At 46.1% G+C, this 8,970-nt stretch overlaps 1 pseudogene; it reads right to left on the reverse strand.

Moving 5' to 3' along the window:
* Window positions 1–8,647, reverse strand: part of LOC144698248 (uncharacterized) — a 51,098-nt pseudogene extending 42,451 nt beyond the window's left edge.
* Window positions 8,648–8,970: the final 323 nt, after the last annotated feature.

Below are 8,970 nucleotides of genomic sequence, written 5' to 3' on the forward strand. Positions count from 1 at the left end.
AGAAACACAGACGGACCGATTAAGAGCTGGTTTGTATCAGGGTGGCTGTTGGTTACAGAAGTTGGTCCCTGGCCTCCAGTGTAGGTCCTTTCTCAACCAGTCACTGAATCACTGAATGATTACAATACAGATGGAAGCCATTCAGCCCATTGTGCCCATGCTGGCTCTCTGCAAGAGCAAATCAGTTAGTCCCTCCCCTGTCCTTTCACTAGCAAGACCAGCAAATATGGCCAATCCCCAGTTGCCTGTGGAGAAGATGATGTTTGACCTTGAACCGCTGCAGTCCGTGTGGTGAAGCTGCTCCCACAATGCTGTTAGGTAAGGAGTTACAGGTTATTCACCCAGTGATGATGAAGGGGCAGTGATATATGTCCAAATCAACAACAACACTCTGTATTTACATTGCACATTTTGTGTAATAGGAAGCTCCAAAATGATTGATAGGAATGTTATAAAGAAACATTCGACACTGAGCCACATAACAAGACATGAGCGCAGGTGAGCGAATGTTTAATCAAAAGGTTTTAAGGAGTATCCTAAACGAGGAAAAAGGTATTGAGAGGTTTAGGGGGAAATTCCAGAGCTTATGGCCTTGGCAGCTGAAGGTGCGGGCACTGAAGGTGGGACAATTAAAATCAGGAATGCCCAGGAGGCTGGAATTAGAAGAGCGCAGATATCTCGGAGGGGTGTGAGACTGGAGGAGATTCCATAGATAGGGATTTGAAAATATGGAAGAGGAATTTAACATTTTGGTGTTTCTTAACCCTGAGTCTTTGGTGGTCAGTGAGCACAGGGGTGATGGGTGAACAAGACTTGGTGCGAGTAAGCACACGGGTAGCAGAGTTTTGGATGGCCTCAAGATTACAGGGAGGCTGAATGTGGGAGGCCGGCCACAAGTGCGTTAGGATAGTTAAGTCTAGAGGGAACAAGGGAATGGATGAGAGTTTCAGCAGCAGATGAGCTGAGACTGGGGTGGAGTCGGGCGATGTTACTGAGGTGGAAATAGGCAGTCTTGGTGCTAAAGTGGATATGTGGTTGGAAGCTCATGTCGGGGTCAAATATGACACTGATTTTTCAACAGACTGGCTCAGCCTCAGACAGTTGCAGGGAGCCAGTGGATCTAGAGTGGAGTTTGTAGCGGGGACGGAAGATAACGGCTTCACTCTTCCCAGTGTTTAAATGTAGGAAATGTTGTTCATCCAGTACTGAATGTCAGACAAGTCAACTTGGAGGTGATGAAGTTTGGTCCTTGTAGGTGGTGGAGGTTGAGGGTTTGGGACATTCTATGAAAGGTCTGGTCGAGTTGTAGAAATGTAAATCCCCTCTACTTCACCAAATCCAAAAAAGTGTCATACGGATTCGAAATGTTAACTCTGTTTGTCTCTCAACAGATGCTGCCAGATCTGCAGAGATTTTCCAACACTTTTTGTTTTTATCCCTCTCCTTTTCATGCTGTCTCACTCATCTCTGTCTCTCTCTCCTCTCCCTCCCACCCCCAACGCCAACCCCTGTCTGTCTCTCTCTCCTCTCCCTCCCACCCCCAACGCCAACCCCTGTCTGTCTCTCTCTCCTCTCCCTCCCACCCCAACGCCAACCCCTGTCTGTCTCTCTCTCCTCTCCCTCCCACCCCCAACGCCAACCCCTGTCTGTCTCTCTCTCCTCCTGTGGAGGGCACAGTCATCTATAGGCCCAAACTGGGTGGCAGGTTTCCTTCCCTGAGGGACATTAGTGAACCAGTTGGGTTTTTATGACAATCCAGCAGTTTTCATGGTCACTTTTTCCTAGTGCTGGCCCCACAAATTCCCAGATTCATTCAGTTCAATTTCACAACCTGCCTTTGTGTTTTTGTGGGTTCTCTCTCACTCCCTTTTTTCTGTTTTAAATCAATTTCACAGGGTATTAGAAGGGAAGGATTTACAGTCAGGAAACTCAAACCAAACATCACATCAGGATCTGACGGAGTCGCCCAATTTATTGTAACCTGAATATCATCGGATTTTGAACATGGAAGGAAAAAGCACCGTTCACAGTGGGGAGAAACCATACACGTGTTCTGTGTGTGGACGAGGCTTCAGCCGATCATCTGGCCTGTCGAGACACAAGCGCAGTCACAACCGGGAGAAACCTTGGAAATGTGAGGACTGTGGGAAACAATTCAAATCCCCATCAGAGCTGGAAACTCATCGATGCACTCACTCTGGGGAGAGACCATTCACTTGCCCCATGTGCAGGAAGGGATTCACTCAGTTATCTGCCCTGTTGACACACAAGCGAGTTCACACTGCGGAGAGACCATTCACCTGCTCAAAGTGTGGGAAGGGATTCATTAATTCAGCGAACCTAATGACACATCAGCGAGTTCACACTGACGAGAGATCTTTTAAATGCCCAGACTGTGGGGAGTGCTATAAAAGTTCCCAGGAACTGATGTCGGATCAACGTGTTCACACTGATGAGAGACCGTTTAGGTGCTCTCACTGTGGGGCTGGGTTCAGGCAATCTTATCAACTCACTATACACAAGCGCACTCACACTGGAGAGACCATTCACCTGTTCCAAGTGTGGAAAGGGATTCACTCAGTCAACCACACTGCTAACACACCAGCGAGTTCACACTAAGGTGAGGCCATTCACCTGCTCTGAGTGTGGGAAGAGATTCACTCAGTTATCCACACTACAGAGACACCAGCAAGTTCACACTGGGGAGAGACCATTCACCTGCTCCATCTGTGGGAACAAATTCAGTCTGTCAGCCACACTGCGCAGACACCAGCGAGTTCACACTGGGGAGAGACCATTCACCTGTTCCAAGTGTGGGAAGGGATTCATTCAGTCATCCACACTGCACAGACACCAGCGAGTTCACACTGAGGGGGAGACCGTTCACCTGCTTCGAGCGTGGAAAGAAATTCACTCAGGCACCCAACCTGCTGATGCACCAGCGAATTCATGAGTAACGACAGTAAGTGGATTTTGCTGTTAATCACATCCAGGACTGAACTATGTTCATTACTGTATGTTTCTGCTGATGTTAATAAACTCCAGATAGATATAAGGGTTAATGTTGTGGATAAAATTCAAATAAAACAGCTTTGTGTTAAACACAAAGTGCTGAGTCTATTAATACAGCATTTCCCAAACCTTTCCCAGTGAGGCCTCATTTTAATGACTCAGACTTGGTGTGACCTTAGAGTGAAAATCTGGGGGTTACAGGAGATGTTGAGCAGGGCGGGGGGAAGGAGGCTTCAGACAGACAGTTTGGACAATCATTATTGTGCAGACAGCACTTCAAGCAGCTAAATACTTGCTCTAAGCTCAATGGAAATTTAATATAATGTAAAGTCTACATTGTAAATTAGACTCATGTATAATTAACTCTTAATTCTCTTTATAACTCTCTATAATTCTTCACTAAATAAAATCTTGAAATTCCATTTCTGCGTGTACAGGATATTTCATATAAATGACTGCTAATTACACACTCAAGCAGATTTATTAGTCACTACAATAGGGTTTCAGTTATCGACAACAGAATCTATTGATGTGATAAACAGCCAGAAAGGTGTTTTCTCCTCTACAAACATTTTATGGCTCATGAAACTTTTCATAATCCTGAAAAAATGCTTTTTTTAAAACTGTATATGTAGATCTCTCAAATTTAGACTGATTTACTCAAGCTTCAACCTATCTGCAGTCTTTGACAATGTTGACCACACCATTCTGCTCCAACACCTCTCCACTGTCGTCCAGCTGGGTGGGGCTGCTCTCTCCTGGTTCCATTCTTCTCTATCTAATCATAGCCAGAGAATTACTTGGAATGTCTTCCCTTCCCACTCCCACAGTTACCTCTGGTGTCCCCCAGAGGATCCAGCCTTGGCCTCTTATTTCTCATCAACATGTTCCCCAAAATGACATTATCTGAAAACACAGTGTCAGTTATCACATATACACTGACAGTGCCCAGCTCTACCTCAGCACCAGCTCTCTCCACTTCTCCACTTTTATTAAATTATCAGACTGTTTGTCTGATATCCAGTGGTGAATGTGCAGAAATTTCCTCCAATTAAGTATTGGGAAGACTGAAGCCATTGTTTTCATTCCCGAGCTACCAACTCCATTCCTCTTCCTCACAACCGTCTGAATCGAAACCAAACTTTTTGCACACGTGATGTCAGGTTTGACCCCGAGATGCAATTCCAACTCGTGTGTGTGTGTGTGTCCCGCTGATTTTCCAGTCACACTGATGATTTAAATATTTCCCCACAGACAGAACAGACAAACATTTTTCCTTCCATAATCAGAGGCTGATTATTTATGAATTCAGTGATTCTATAAGATCTTGCAAGATTTTTGGTTTGAGTTTCCCATCTGAAAATCCTCTCCCTCTAATCCCCTGTAAACAGGGTTGACAAAAGCCATCAATGTCAGTACAGGATAGAAATTCAGAACAGACTATTCTAGTTTCTATGGGTTATTCTTTCTCCTTTCATTCCCCCAAATCTATAAATCCCTGTCCCACACACTCCTCCCCCTCTCTGCTCATTGTTCCAGATTCAGTGCCTGGTCTCCTACTAATTCTTTTCTCCTCTCCAGATTCTCTCTCTTCCTGTCCTTAAAGTGGTGGCTCAGGCTGTGGGTCAATCCCATTCCTTCACTCTAATTCTACCAAATAATTCAACTCAAAACAACAAATCATCTTTAATGACTTGATTCGTCATTTGGATGTTTGGAAAGAATCAACATTTTCCCAACTGTGGAGAACAGAAAGTCCAGAGATTAATTCAGAGCCTCTTTCTCCCCAGGTCTGTTCCAACAAGCTGTGTCTAACTGAGTTACATTGATACAGACTCGCTCACTCAGTAAGTGATCAGATCTCACTGAACTATGACACAAGCTGTGTCTATCTGAGTTACATTCATACAGACTCAATAAGTGATCAGGTCTGACTGAATTACAATAACAAATGCAACAACTTACATTTATATCGATTTTCTAACGTAATACATTGTCCCTAGAAGTTTCACAGAGGCATAAGGACATATTAGGTCAGATGACCAAATGCTTGGTCAAAGAGGTCGGTTATAAGGAGTGTCTGAAAGGGGGAAAGTGAATTAGAAAGGTGGAGAGGTTTAGGGTGGAAATTCCACAGCTTAGGGCCCAGGCAGTTGAAGGCCCGGCCACCAATGGTAGTGATTAAAACTGGGGATGAAGGACAACCGGTAATGGTGCTCCATGTATGTGGGCCCCATAGCCCAGGCTCAAAGCCCAAATCTGAACTTTGGGTCATAGTTTAACCATCCCGGGTTTCAGAGAAAAACAATTCCCCAAATAAACATCTTGTAGGATCTTGGTTTATCGATACCATAAGAAGTTTGGACCAGTTGAGTCCTCCTGTGTACTCGATGGAGATTGACTTTAACAGAGATAAAATCCTCTGGATTTCAGTGTCAGAACAAGAACATGTTTTAGCAAAAATAAAAATATATAAATACTGAAAAACTGAACAGAACAAACCTGGGGATATACACAGCAGGTCAATCACCATTGGAAAGTGATAAGTTAGTGGTCACTGTTTCAGGTGGGACTCCTTCAGAATGAACACTTCCCACCACCAGCACCAACCCCCCTCCCCCATCCCCCTCCCTGTGAACTGAACATTCCTTCACCCACTCACCCACCCATTGCACATCCACCCAATGGCTCCCAGCCTGGATTGACATTCAGCATGAACCCAGTGAGAGGGTGAGCTGGCCCACGGGATGTCAGAATGGACAAGAGCTGGAAGTGGTTCCAATCAATGCGTTTTAAGCTTCATTGTTAAAAACAGGAAACTTAATATTTTGTTAAACCCCCATGTGCACACCCTTGGTGAATTACAATTTCTCGCCCAGTCCTTTCCTCTGGCTTCAACATGGTGTATCCTGTGTGGGTTCAGCAGAGGTAGAGACAGGCTGCTCGGAAGATGGGGGCAGAGTGTCGGGAGCTGGGGCAGAGTGTCGGGAGACGGGGGCAGAGTGTCGGGAGATGGGGCAGAGTGTCGGGAGATGGGGGCAGAGTGTCGGGAGATGTGGCAGAGTGTCGGAAGATGGGGCATATACTGTACATGTTTCCATCCTCATAATTTACAACATTATTCCTGATGTTCATGAGCTGCCTCACTTTCTTTCCCATTAATTCCATTTGCTGATCTATCAGTAATGGACTTGCTGCCATCTCGAACAAAACTGTTTTCACCACTAAGGCTCCGCTGGTATTTAATAGTCTTCATGACATCATCGCACTGGGACTGGATGACATCATCGCACTGGGACTGGATGACATCATAAGAGTCCATTGTTTCTTAATGACCCACATCAATAACAAGAGGAAATATTAATAAACCTGAGCGCATTATCTAGGCTGACACTCCAGGATGACATTGAGGGACTGCTGCACTGTCAGAGACAGCATCCATCACATGGAACTTGTGGAGGCTCTGGTCACAATCTTCCAATCATCCTTATATAGTAGTGGTGTCTAAGAACTGATAGATTGTAAATATTACACCCCTGTTCAAAAACACAGCAATTCTAGGACAATCAGCTTCATATCAGTTGTGGGGAAAGGCTGGAGACAATAATCCAGGACAAAATCAATTGGCACTTGGAAAAGTATTGGTTATTTCCAGCATTTTCTGTTTTTAACACTGATATTTCCCTGGATCCCATGGCTCTCTGGGAGGTGTGGGAAGCTGGGACGTATCCATGAGAGTAACCAAAGGTCTGAGAACTGAAAGAATCTAGAGTTGAGAGAGGAGAAAATATCCAAAAATGGAGCAGTTGGGAACAGGACATCAATCAGTCTCCTCTTATCCTGGAGAAATCAAGGACTTGACATTCTGAGAGTTTGAAACAAAACTGATTTATTGAACAGATATCAAGATGTTAAACTTCAGCCCAGTTACAGGGATTATTAACATCAATAGAAACAAACCACAACTATCAGAATGAACACAGTTCAGTTCTGGATGTGATTAACAGCAGCAATAACAGCAGAATCCAACCTCTGCAGACACTTGTGAACACACTGCTGTCTGAGCAGGTGGGATGACCAAGTGAATCCCTTCCCACATTCGGAGAAGGTGAACAGCATCTCCCCAGTGTGAACTCGCTAGTGCCTCAACAGGTTGGATAAATGAGTGAATCCCTTTCCACACTCGGAGCAGGTGAACGCTCTCTCTCCAATGTGAATTCACTGGCGTACACCGAGGTGGAATGAAGGCTGAATCTCTTTACTCAGGAAGTGCAGCGGAATGGCCTCTCCTTGTGTGAATTCGCTGGTGTTTCAGCAGGGTGGATGACTGAGTGAATCCCTTCCCACACTGGGAGCAGGTGAATGGTCTCTCTGCAGTGTGAATTCGCTGGTGTGTCAGCAGGTGGGATGACTGAGTGAATCCCTTCCCACACTCGGAGCAGGTGAAAGGCCTCTCTCCAGTGTGAATTCGCTGGTGTACATTGAGGTTCCATGAAGTCCTGAATCTCTTTTCACAGGAAGTTCAACTCAATGGCCTCTCCTCAGTGTGAACTCGCTGGTGTGTCAGCAGGTGGGATAACAGAGTGAATTTCTTCCCACACTCAAAGCAGGTGAATGGCCTATCTCCAGTGTGACTTCGCTGGTGTGTCAGCAGGTGGGATGACCGAGTGAATCGCTTCCCATACTCGGAGCAGGTGAAAGGCCTTTCTCCAGTGTGAATTCGCTGGTGTACTTTGAGGTTCCATGAAGTCCTGAATCTCTTTCCACAGGAAGTACAACTGAATGGCCTCTCCTCAGTGTGAATTCGCTGGTGCTTCAGTAGGTGAGAGGACTCAGTGAATCCTTTCCCACATACCGTGCAGGTGAATGGTCTCTCTCCAGTGTGAACTAGCTGGTGAGTCAGCAGGTATGGTGACCGAGTGAATCCCTTCCCACACTGGGAGCAGGTGAATGGTCTCTCTCCAGTGTGAACTCGCTGGTGTCTCAGCAGGTGGGATGAGTGAGTGAATTTCTTCCCACACTCAGAGCAGGTGAATGGTCTCTCTCCAGTGTGAACTCGCTGGTGTGTCAATAGGTGGGATGACTGAGTGAATCCCTTCCCACACTCGGAGCAGGTGAAAGGCCTCTCTCCAGTGTGAACTCGCTGGTGTACTTTGAGGCTCGATGAAGTCCTGAATCTCTTTCCACAGGAAGTACAACTGAATGGCCTCTGCTCAGTGTGAATTCGCTGGTGCTTCAGCAGGTTAGAGGACCCAGTGAATCCTTTCCCACATACCGTGCAGTTGAATGGTCTCTCTCCAGTGTTAACTCGCTGGTGTGTCAGCAGGCTTGATGACCGAGTGAATCCCTTCCCACACACGGAGCAGGTGAATGGTCTTTCCCCTGTGTGAATTCGCTGGTGTGTGCGCAGGTTTGATGACTGAGTGAATTCCTTCCCACACTGGGAGCAGGTGAACGGTCTCTCCCCAGTGTGAACTCGCTGGTGTGTCAGCAGGTGGGATAACCGCTTGAATCCCTTCCCACACTCGGAGCAGGTGAACGGCCTCTCCCCAGTGTGACTGCGTCGATGGGTTTCCAGTTCGGATGGACGATTGAATCCTTTCTCACAGTCCTTACATTTCCACGGTTTCTCCATGGTCCAGGTGTCCCTGTGTCTCTCTAAGTTTGATGATCAGTTGAAGCCTCGTCCACACAGAGAACACGTGTACAGTTTCTCCCCGCTGTGAATGGTGTGATGTTATTTCAGGCTGTGTAACTGGTTAAAGCTCTTTCCAGTCAGTGCAGCGGGACACCCTCACTCGGGTGTATGTGTGTCTCGGTGCTTTTCCAGTCACACTGATGTTTGAAATCTTTCCCTACAGACAGAACAGACAAACATTTCTCAGCCCACATTCAAAGGTGATGATATTCAGGTCCTGATGAATCGAGTGACTGTCAGATCTTGATGTGATGTTTGGT

The sequence above is a fragment of the Cetorhinus maximus genome, chromosome 23 (assembly GCF_964194155.1).
Source record: "Cetorhinus maximus chromosome 23, sCetMax3.hap1.1, whole genome shotgun sequence".
Classification (NCBI taxonomy): domain Eukaryota; kingdom Metazoa; phylum Chordata; class Chondrichthyes; order Lamniformes; family Cetorhinidae; genus Cetorhinus; species Cetorhinus maximus.